We start from the raw sequence: 8,869 nt of genomic DNA on the forward strand, positions 1-8,869 counted from the left end.
TATAGGCTTGGCAGTGCTACGCTGGCTAGCACTTCGGACAAAAGGGACTTCGGGGTCATGATTGACCACAAAATGAACATGATCCTGCATTGTGATGCTGTGGCTAGTAAAGCGAGCAAAACGCTGGCTTGCATCCATAGATGCTTCTCGAGCAAATCTCAGGATGTCCTTCTCCCCCTGTACTTGGCCTTGGTGAGGCTGCAGCTGGAGTAGCGTGTTCAGTTTTGGGCTCCGCAATTCAAAAAGGATGTGGAGAAGCTTGAGAGAGTCCAGAGAAGAGCCAAACGCATGATCAGAGGTCAGGAAAACAGACCTTATGATGAGAGGCTGAGAGCCCTGGGACTCTTCAGCCTGGAAAAGCGCAGGCTCGGGTGATCTGGTGGCCACCTATAAATTTATATCAGGGGTGTTCACCAGGATCTGGGGGAACACTGTTCACCAGAGCGCCCCAAGGGATGACAAGGTTGAATGGTCACAAGCTCCTCCATGGCCATTTCTTCACTGTTCGAGCCCCCAAGGTCTGGAATAGCCTGCCATAAGAGGTGGTTCAAGCACCTACTTTGAAAGCCTTCAAGAGACATTTGGATGTTTATCTTGCTGGGATCCTATGACCCCAGCTGACTTCCTGGCCCTGGGGCAGGGGGCTAGACTCAATGAACTTCTGAGGTCCCTTCCAGCCCTAATGTCTATGCAATCTATGAAATCTAAACCTGGCTGCATTTGTGGACAGCCCTGGGATGTATGGGAACATGGTAATGTGCTGTCTACAATGCACACTTGAATCCACATTGTAACCAGTTCCCCCAACTTGGTTATAGGATCATAGGAAGGTAGGACTGGAAGGGACCTCACAAGGTCACCTAGTCTAGCCCCCTGTTCAAGGCAGGATCGTTCCTGACTAAACCATCCCAGCCAAATGTCTGTTTAACTGTAATACTATATGCTAGAAGAGGCCAAGGTGAAATGACTGGGGGTATTAGCTCTGGGCTTAGGACCCAGAGGCCTTGTTTCAGGGTGGGAGGAGGAGGGATGGGAGGGGGGATGGGGACCCACCCTCAGATTGACCACAACCTTTCCATTTGATAATAGGAAACTTTATTGATACATAGTGATAACATAAAAGAAGCAATACAAACAATCAAGCAATTCTCTATCTCTACCAAATCTTAGGGCTGTCAGCAGAATCAAAATACAGCTGGCCAGGACACAGTCTCCACTCTGAGTCTCTTTCTTAGGTGTTGGGTGTCATCAGCCTGAAGGTGGGATGCTGAGATCCACACCACTCCCCCTCCAGTGTGGTGGATGAGATGGGTGAGAGGTATGTCCTTTGTCCATGGTGGCCTTGGGGACCCTTCCAAGGGGATGGGAATGGGGACCCCTGTGGGGGAGGAAAGGGAGGAAGGATGGTTAGGAACCCAAGTAGAGGATGACAAAGAGGGATGGGGAGGAACAGGGAGGGAGGGACTTTTTATTATTCTTGAGTCTCTGCTTTTGTGTTCTTCCCTCTTGGTGACTCAGGATGACTCTTCATCTGTGGCTATCACTTGTTGGTTCCTCTGTATGGTCACACATCCATATAGCTTTCCGGGCCTTCTCCTAATTTGGTCTGTTCCCTCAAAACCAGGACTCGAGACCCCTCTGCTCTGGGGCCTTGTTAGCTGGTAACACTTTATCTTATGTTATGGGCAGTATGGTTCCCACACTGTTTTTCAGACGTTGTGGTCTTGTTGTGTTAGACAACCTGATCTCATGTGACTGAGAGACCCAAGCTCTTTAGAAATTAACCCCTGCTGCCCATCTTGAACCATTCTAATGCATATATCTATACCTATAAGCCAATACTCAAAAAACCAAATGTTTAAATTCCATTTTCTAAGCCAATGGGGCGGCAGATATAGTTTATCTGAAGACTATGTTCAGTGGACATGGGTTGGCGTGAAGGCTGTGAGGGGAAAGCTGTGCCTGTTCCTTCTGCACTCATGAAATGTCTTGGGACTTGAAGACAGGGGCAGATCGAGGAGGGGTGCAGTGATGCAGTTGCACTGTTCTTTGAAACTTGCTCCACCCAAACTTTAAAACCAATTGCCTAGGAAGGACAACAGTACCTATTCAGGCAGTATACAGATATTCAAATCTGTATACAAATATAAAATGGGTGGCACCTGGCTGGATGGCAGTAGTGTGGAGAAAGAGCTTGGTAGATCGTAAAATCAATATGAATCTGCAGTGTGATACAGCTGTACAAAAGACAACCATTGTTTTGGGATGTAGAAGCATTAGGTGCAAGACATGGCAGGTAATAGTGCCTCTCTACTCAGCATGGCTTAGGCCTCCTCTACAGTATTGTGTACAGTTTTGGGTTCTACAATTTGAAAAAGGGTGTGGAAGAAGTAAGGGAGGGTCCATAGGTTGTTGATAAAGATGATGAAGGGCTTGGAAGCACATCATATGAGGAGAGGCTGAAGGAGCTAGGCATGTTCAGCTTGCAGAACAGGTGCTTAAGAGGGGACATGATCATCTCCCTGATTCTTGCTAATCTCTCTCAACTCCACAGGTGGACTATCTCTCCTTTGTGATGCTCTTGATGTTCCACTATTCAAACTCTGCTTTCTTTTGTAGTTCTGCTGTTTGTTAGCCATTCTTGGTAATGTCTGCTTTGTGTTTCACAGCCCTGCAAGCTGCTCTTATTTCTAACCAAAAAACTTAACTCCGGTGTGGTAGTATTAACTCAGGTGTATAAATGACTGACAGTGAAGTATTGGAGGCACTATGCAGATACTCAAGAAGGCTAGATTTTTTATTTATGAATCTGAATAAGAGATGTATATTTAACTATAATGATTACAGAACTAATGGCAGAAGGCAGCCCTAATGTTTCAGGACATATCTCTGATCTGTTTGAAAAACAGCATAGGCTAAGGGGAGTCCAACAAGTTGTATATACACCTCCTGTGGCACCTGTCTGGAAGGGCACAGGATGAATATAGAGAGAGCCTTGCAGGATTTAAGATGGAGCCCTACACAAGCACTTCCTGTATCTAAAATTCCTTTGTTTATCTGCAGAGGACACACTCTTAAGTTTGCTCAGTGTGTTAAATGAGTGTTCAGAAGATCAGTGCGTGCTTGTCATCAGTACTGATCTTGATAAAGAATTTTTCCACCTCCGCACAGGAAAGTACTTGCAATTAAACCTTGTGTTACAAAAAATTTTTGGTGTGTTGGGGTTACAATATTTGTGCTTTGTAAACTGTACTGGGCAATATGGGATACAAAGGCTTGCATGCTACTTCAGTATATTTTTTTTACTCGATTAAAAACGCATTGATAAAGGTTTTACTGATTAAAACAAAGGCTTTCAAAGGTTTACATTGCTATTAAAAATAATCATAAAAAAATAAACTTGTTGGTAGGACTTTCCTGAGTAGGGTTAGCAGAGGGAGACCTAGATGAGATTTTTTTCCCAGCACAAAATCCTTATCAAGATTTGTATTGATGACACATATGCACTGATCTGAACTCTCGAAGGGATCAAACTGCATTATGTGGTTTGGAACAGAATGATAGAATAGTTTGCTCTCTGTAAATACATTTCTATGGTAAGGTGTTCTATTTTTGAGTCGGGTGCAATTAGCAGCTGAGTTCATGGCACTGCTGCTGTGTGGGGAGTCTGTGTATGGCAGTTTTGCATACCTGGAAGGTAATGAACAACCAATATAGATTTGTCGCGAGCAAGTCACGGCTAACCAGCTTGCTATCCTTCTGTTAAAAGTTGCAAGCCTTGTGGATGGGGGTGTAAAGGGTTGCAATACTTGACTTTAGTAAGATTTTTGATACTGTCTCTCATTATGTTCTTGTAACTAAGCTAAGGAAATAATCTAAATGAAACTACTGTAAGGCGGGTATACAGTAGTTTAGATAATTATGTCCAAAGAGTAGTCATTAATGGCTCAAAGTTAATGGGAGGTTGAGTCTCAAATGGGACTTTCTGGCCTCATGCTGATGAGCTGCTGATTGTCAGCCGGCAGGTTCTGTACTGGGGCTGGTTTGAGACCTGGGTACTTTCAATAACTGCATTAAGGATTTGGAAAATAGAACTGAGTGCACACTTAGTTAATTTGTGGATGACACATGGCTGTGTGGGATTATAGGCATTTAGAGAATAAGATTAGATTTCACAATGACCTTGATAAACTGGAAAAATATTCTGAAATAAATAGGATGAAATTCAGTAAAGTGCCAGTAGTACACAGAGGATGGAAAAGTCAAATACACAAAGACAAAATGGGAAATGATTGGTTTGATTGCTGTTATGCAGGAAATGGTCTGAGCGTTATACCAGATCACAAGCTGAATACAACGCAGCAAGGTAATGTTGCAAAAAAAGCCGATAGCATACTGGGTTTTATTAGTTGAGGCATTTGCACACAAGTCATGGAAAATGATTGATTCTCCCGCTCTGTTCAGTGGGAAATCAACTCAATCCAGGAAGGAACTCAACTCAGGAAGGAGATCGCCATCTGCTACAACAACTTGATAGAGAAATCCAGAGACCTTCCCAAATATTATACACTGTATACAAAGAGACTGTGGCAGGGCACTGCGTGTGCCTGCCACTTTAATGCCCTGAAGCTGGCAGCTGCCAGGTGTCTAATGAGGGCAACCATTTTAGGTCCAGGGCTGCCCATATAAAGAGGGCAGTTTAGCTGCAAGAGGCCAGGCAACAACACCGCCTGGCCAGAGGGCTGCTAATTTTCTTCTGGAGGTAAGGGAGGAGCTGTAGGGGATGGTAAGGAGGCTACTGGTCCTGGGTATGACCTAAAACTGCACCCTGTTGTGAGTGGGTGGCCTGGTGGGGCTCCCAGTGGCGTGGGAGCCCCCAGGAAATGCCAGGCCAGTTACCACCCTGGTGAAAAGTGGGGCAGGTGCCTTAACCCCTAGCCCTCACCTTTGGGTGGGTTGCATTCCATCAGAGGTAGTTGTGGGGTGCAAGCCCCGAGGAGGAGAGTGGGGAGTCAGTGCCAGGTATGGCCGAGGCTGCCTGAGCCCTGTGGGTGCGAGACCCTGAGGAGGTAGAGGGGGCCAGGCATGGCTATGGCCACCCGAGCCTACCCGAGGAGGGAAGCCCCGAGACCCCGAGTAGGGGGGCGTTTTCGATCAATGAGAAGCCCCAGTGTGAGGGGGCAGCAATGAGAAGCCCCAGTGTGAGAGGGCCATGATGAGAACTGAGAGGGCAGCGTGAGAAACCCCAGTGTGAGGAGTCAGTGAGGAGAAGAACTCAGTAAGGGGAGAACAGGGGCTCAGCCAGAAAGCGAAAGCTGAGTCCTGACCCCAGTAAGTCCTCCACTGTTCGGAGGCAGAGTGTGGGTCAAAAATAATATCTGTAGTAGGACCACGACCTGCTGCCCGAGAGTGAGAGTCCCCTGTAAGACCCTGAGGTACAAGTCATGGTGTGAGGTATCCCAGCTCCCCATGTCCGTGAAGGAGTACTCAGAGAGGGTGACCCTGGGGAAAGAGTAAGGGCCATACATTGAGGCCTGTCAGAGCTTCCCCTGACTGGCCCAGGTGGGGGCCAGGACCAGGAGGGTCAGAAGGGCTAGGGGGCCCACCAAGAGGGACGCCCAAGAGCCAGGGACCTGGGGTCCTGACTGGCCTGGGGGTGAGCTGAGGCTAGAGGAGCCGAAGGTCCCAGTGTGGGGACCACACCCAAAGGGAAACCGGTTGCAGGGAGATATGTGGCCTGGTATGTTGGTGGCAGAATCTGCCTGAAGGGAGGAACCCATGTGGGGTCTTACAGCAGGATTCTGGGGCCCATCGTGTGGGACTGGCGCGTATGAGAACATCATGAGGTTATCTGCGAGGCTTGGGCTGTGGTGTAGGGGAGGAATGAAGCTGCAGATAGCACCTCCTAGCAGAAAATGGGCAGCCTCCCGCTTAATTTCATCTATTAATTAATTAAGATCAAGGCATGGTGGGCAGGAAAGCGGGCAGTTAGCCCAAGAACAGGTGGGTGGGCCGCACGGAGATCGGCCCCGTGGAGGCCCCCTGTTACAGAGACTATCAAAGATTTTCCATCCAACATAAAAAGAAGAGATGGAACCAATTACCCCAGGAACAACTTTCCCAACCACAAACAGCCTTCAGAGAAACAACACCAATTCCAACCTCAAACTCGGTGCAGCTGAAAGAAGCAACCAGCCCTCAAATATCATCAATCCCTCCACATACACACACTTAACAAAGCTGAAAAATTCACCTCTGCCTCAAGGAATATTTCCACAATCAAAATGAATCCACTTTGAACAACACTTCAACCTTTGAGACAATTGAAGAAAAGAACAACCCCCCAAAAAATCAGATTGGGCCCCTCACAGTGGACAAAACTCAAACTTTGACCACTGTATTGACTGTTTCAGGGAAAGAATGAACAATGAAATAATCAACAACACACACCACCATAACAACCTCTCCCTCAGAGAGAAGGGCCATAGAATCCCTAAGATTTAACCATCAAACAGTAATAAAACCAGCAGATAAAGGAGGAGCTATAGTTATCCTTAACTGTTGGCTACATAAAAGAAGCCAACAGCCAACTCTCTGACACCACTTACTACAAAAAACTAGATGATGATCCTACTCCCCTTTTCACCTTGAACTCAAAACTACCATCAAATCATTTCCATCAGAACTACAGGAAAAACTACAGAACTTGATTCCCTCACTACCCAACCCAGGGACTCTTTAAATGCTCTGTAAAATCCACAAACAAGGGAACCCTGGAAGGCTTATCATATCCAACCATGGAACCCTCACAGAGGAAATATCAGGTCTCATTGAATCAATCCTAAAACCTCTTGTCACCCAAAGAGTGGGTTTTGTCCAAGACACAACAGATTTTCCACGAAAACTTAAAAATATAGACCATTTTCTACCATGAACGTTACCAGCTTATATATCAACATCTCACACCAGGGTGGCATCTAAGTCTGCTTACATATCTACAAGAACAAGATTACAACTCAGGGTACAGACCCAATGATATTACTAAACTTATACACTTCATCTTCACACACAACTTCTTCACTTTCAATAACCAACAATTCCTCCAGACCATGGGCACAGCTATAGGCACTAAAATGGCCCCACAGTATGCCAAACTTTTCAAAAGCCACCTGAAAGAAGAATTTCTCAAGGACTGCACCATCAAACCCTTGCTATACTTAAGATATATTGATGACATCTTCATCATTTGGACTGAAAACTTGCTATCTTTGATTACTTTCCATCAGAAATTCAACAAGCATTGTCCCTCCATCAGACTATCTCTGGAATATTCCAACACCAACATTTCCTTTTTAGAAATGAGGGTCACTATCCAGAATGGTAAAATACAGACCACCATATACAAGAAACCCGTGGACCAACATGCATATCTGCACAGAACCAGCAATCGCCCTAAACACACCAAGGAAGCTGTAATATACAGCAAAGTCCTCCAATACGACCAAATTTTCACTGAGGAGAATGCCCGTGATCATCACATCACAAATCTAAAAAAGGCTTTCACTCAATAAAGATGCTCCTTTAGAGAAATTGATTGCACTTTTGAAAGAGCCACCTGGATCCCACATGAAAAATTGTTGCAGTACAGAAGGAAAACCACCCTGAATTGCACACCACTGGTTATGACATGTCATCTCTCCCTGGAACCTATATGGAAAATCCTCAAACAGTTGCAACCATACTAGAAGAAGATCCAGTTATTAAAGAGATCTTCCCAGAACCATCTATCCTAGCCTTTAAACAAGCACCGAACCTTGCCAATCTCATCATCAGAAGCAAACTTCCCATTGCCCAAAACACACTGAGTGGATTCAGACCATGCCATGACAAGAAATGTAAAATCTGCCAATAACATCTCCACCACCCCCACAATAACCACATCTCACAACAAAACCATCAGTATTCCTGGATCTTGCACCTGCACCTCCAGAAATGTAATGCATCTTATCCAGTGCACCAAATGCCCTGATGAAAAATATGTAGGAGAAACCAAACAATATAAATTCATAGATGCTACAGTCAGAAGGGACCTCAACAGATTGAGTCCAACCCTCTGCCTGGGCAGGAAAGAGTGCTGGGGTCAGATGAACCCAGCCAGCCTTCTCTTGAAGACCCCCAAGGTAGGGGAGAGCACCATCCCTCTTGGAAGCTGTAGCAGGGCACTAAGGTGCCTGCTACTGATAATGGTAACATGGGCGGAGCTGCCACTCAATAGGGCAGCCCAGGTGTGAGTTGCTAAAGCAACTGGTTGTGTCAGCTGACCGGAAGGGGGCAGGGCCTGGCCTTTATAAACAGAGAAGGCTGAGGCCAGAGTCAGTTCCCCTCTGGCAGCCTAAGAAGCAGGAGCTCTGCGGGCTCAGTAAGGAAGCCGGATGGCTTAAGCGGTGTTGGCATGGTGATACGGGGTGGAGAGAACCCTGACAGGGATACAGACGAAGGATAGCCAGATTGGCTTAGGTTTTATGTTATAGCTGAGGGGCTTTGCGTTTCTGTTTTGGTTGTGATTAAAACCGGAGGACCGGGCGAGGCTGTAGGGGTGGAGGAGGCCTCAACAGGAGTCCCCCCAGTGAGGTGGGGGTGCTCCGAGCGCCAGGGAGGGCGCTGTAGTCGGCGCGAGAAGCGTGAGTAGGAGCCTGGTGCGGGCTATGCGGGCACGGGGAAGAGACTCCGGTGTGGGCTACGCGAGCACAGGCAAGAGGCCCAGGGGGCTAGGGCACAAGAAGCGCGGCGCGAGAAGTGCGAGGGTGCCAGAAGCACTGTAGGCCCAGTGGGCATGGGTGCAAGAAGCGCGAGTAGGCCCCAGTGGGAC

This window comes from Gavialis gangeticus, unplaced genomic scaffold (genome assembly GCF_001723915.1).
Source record: "Gavialis gangeticus isolate Ggan-Ray unplaced genomic scaffold, GavGan_comp1, whole genome shotgun sequence".
Lineage (NCBI taxonomy): Eukaryota > Metazoa > Chordata > Crocodylia > Gavialidae > Gavialis > Gavialis gangeticus.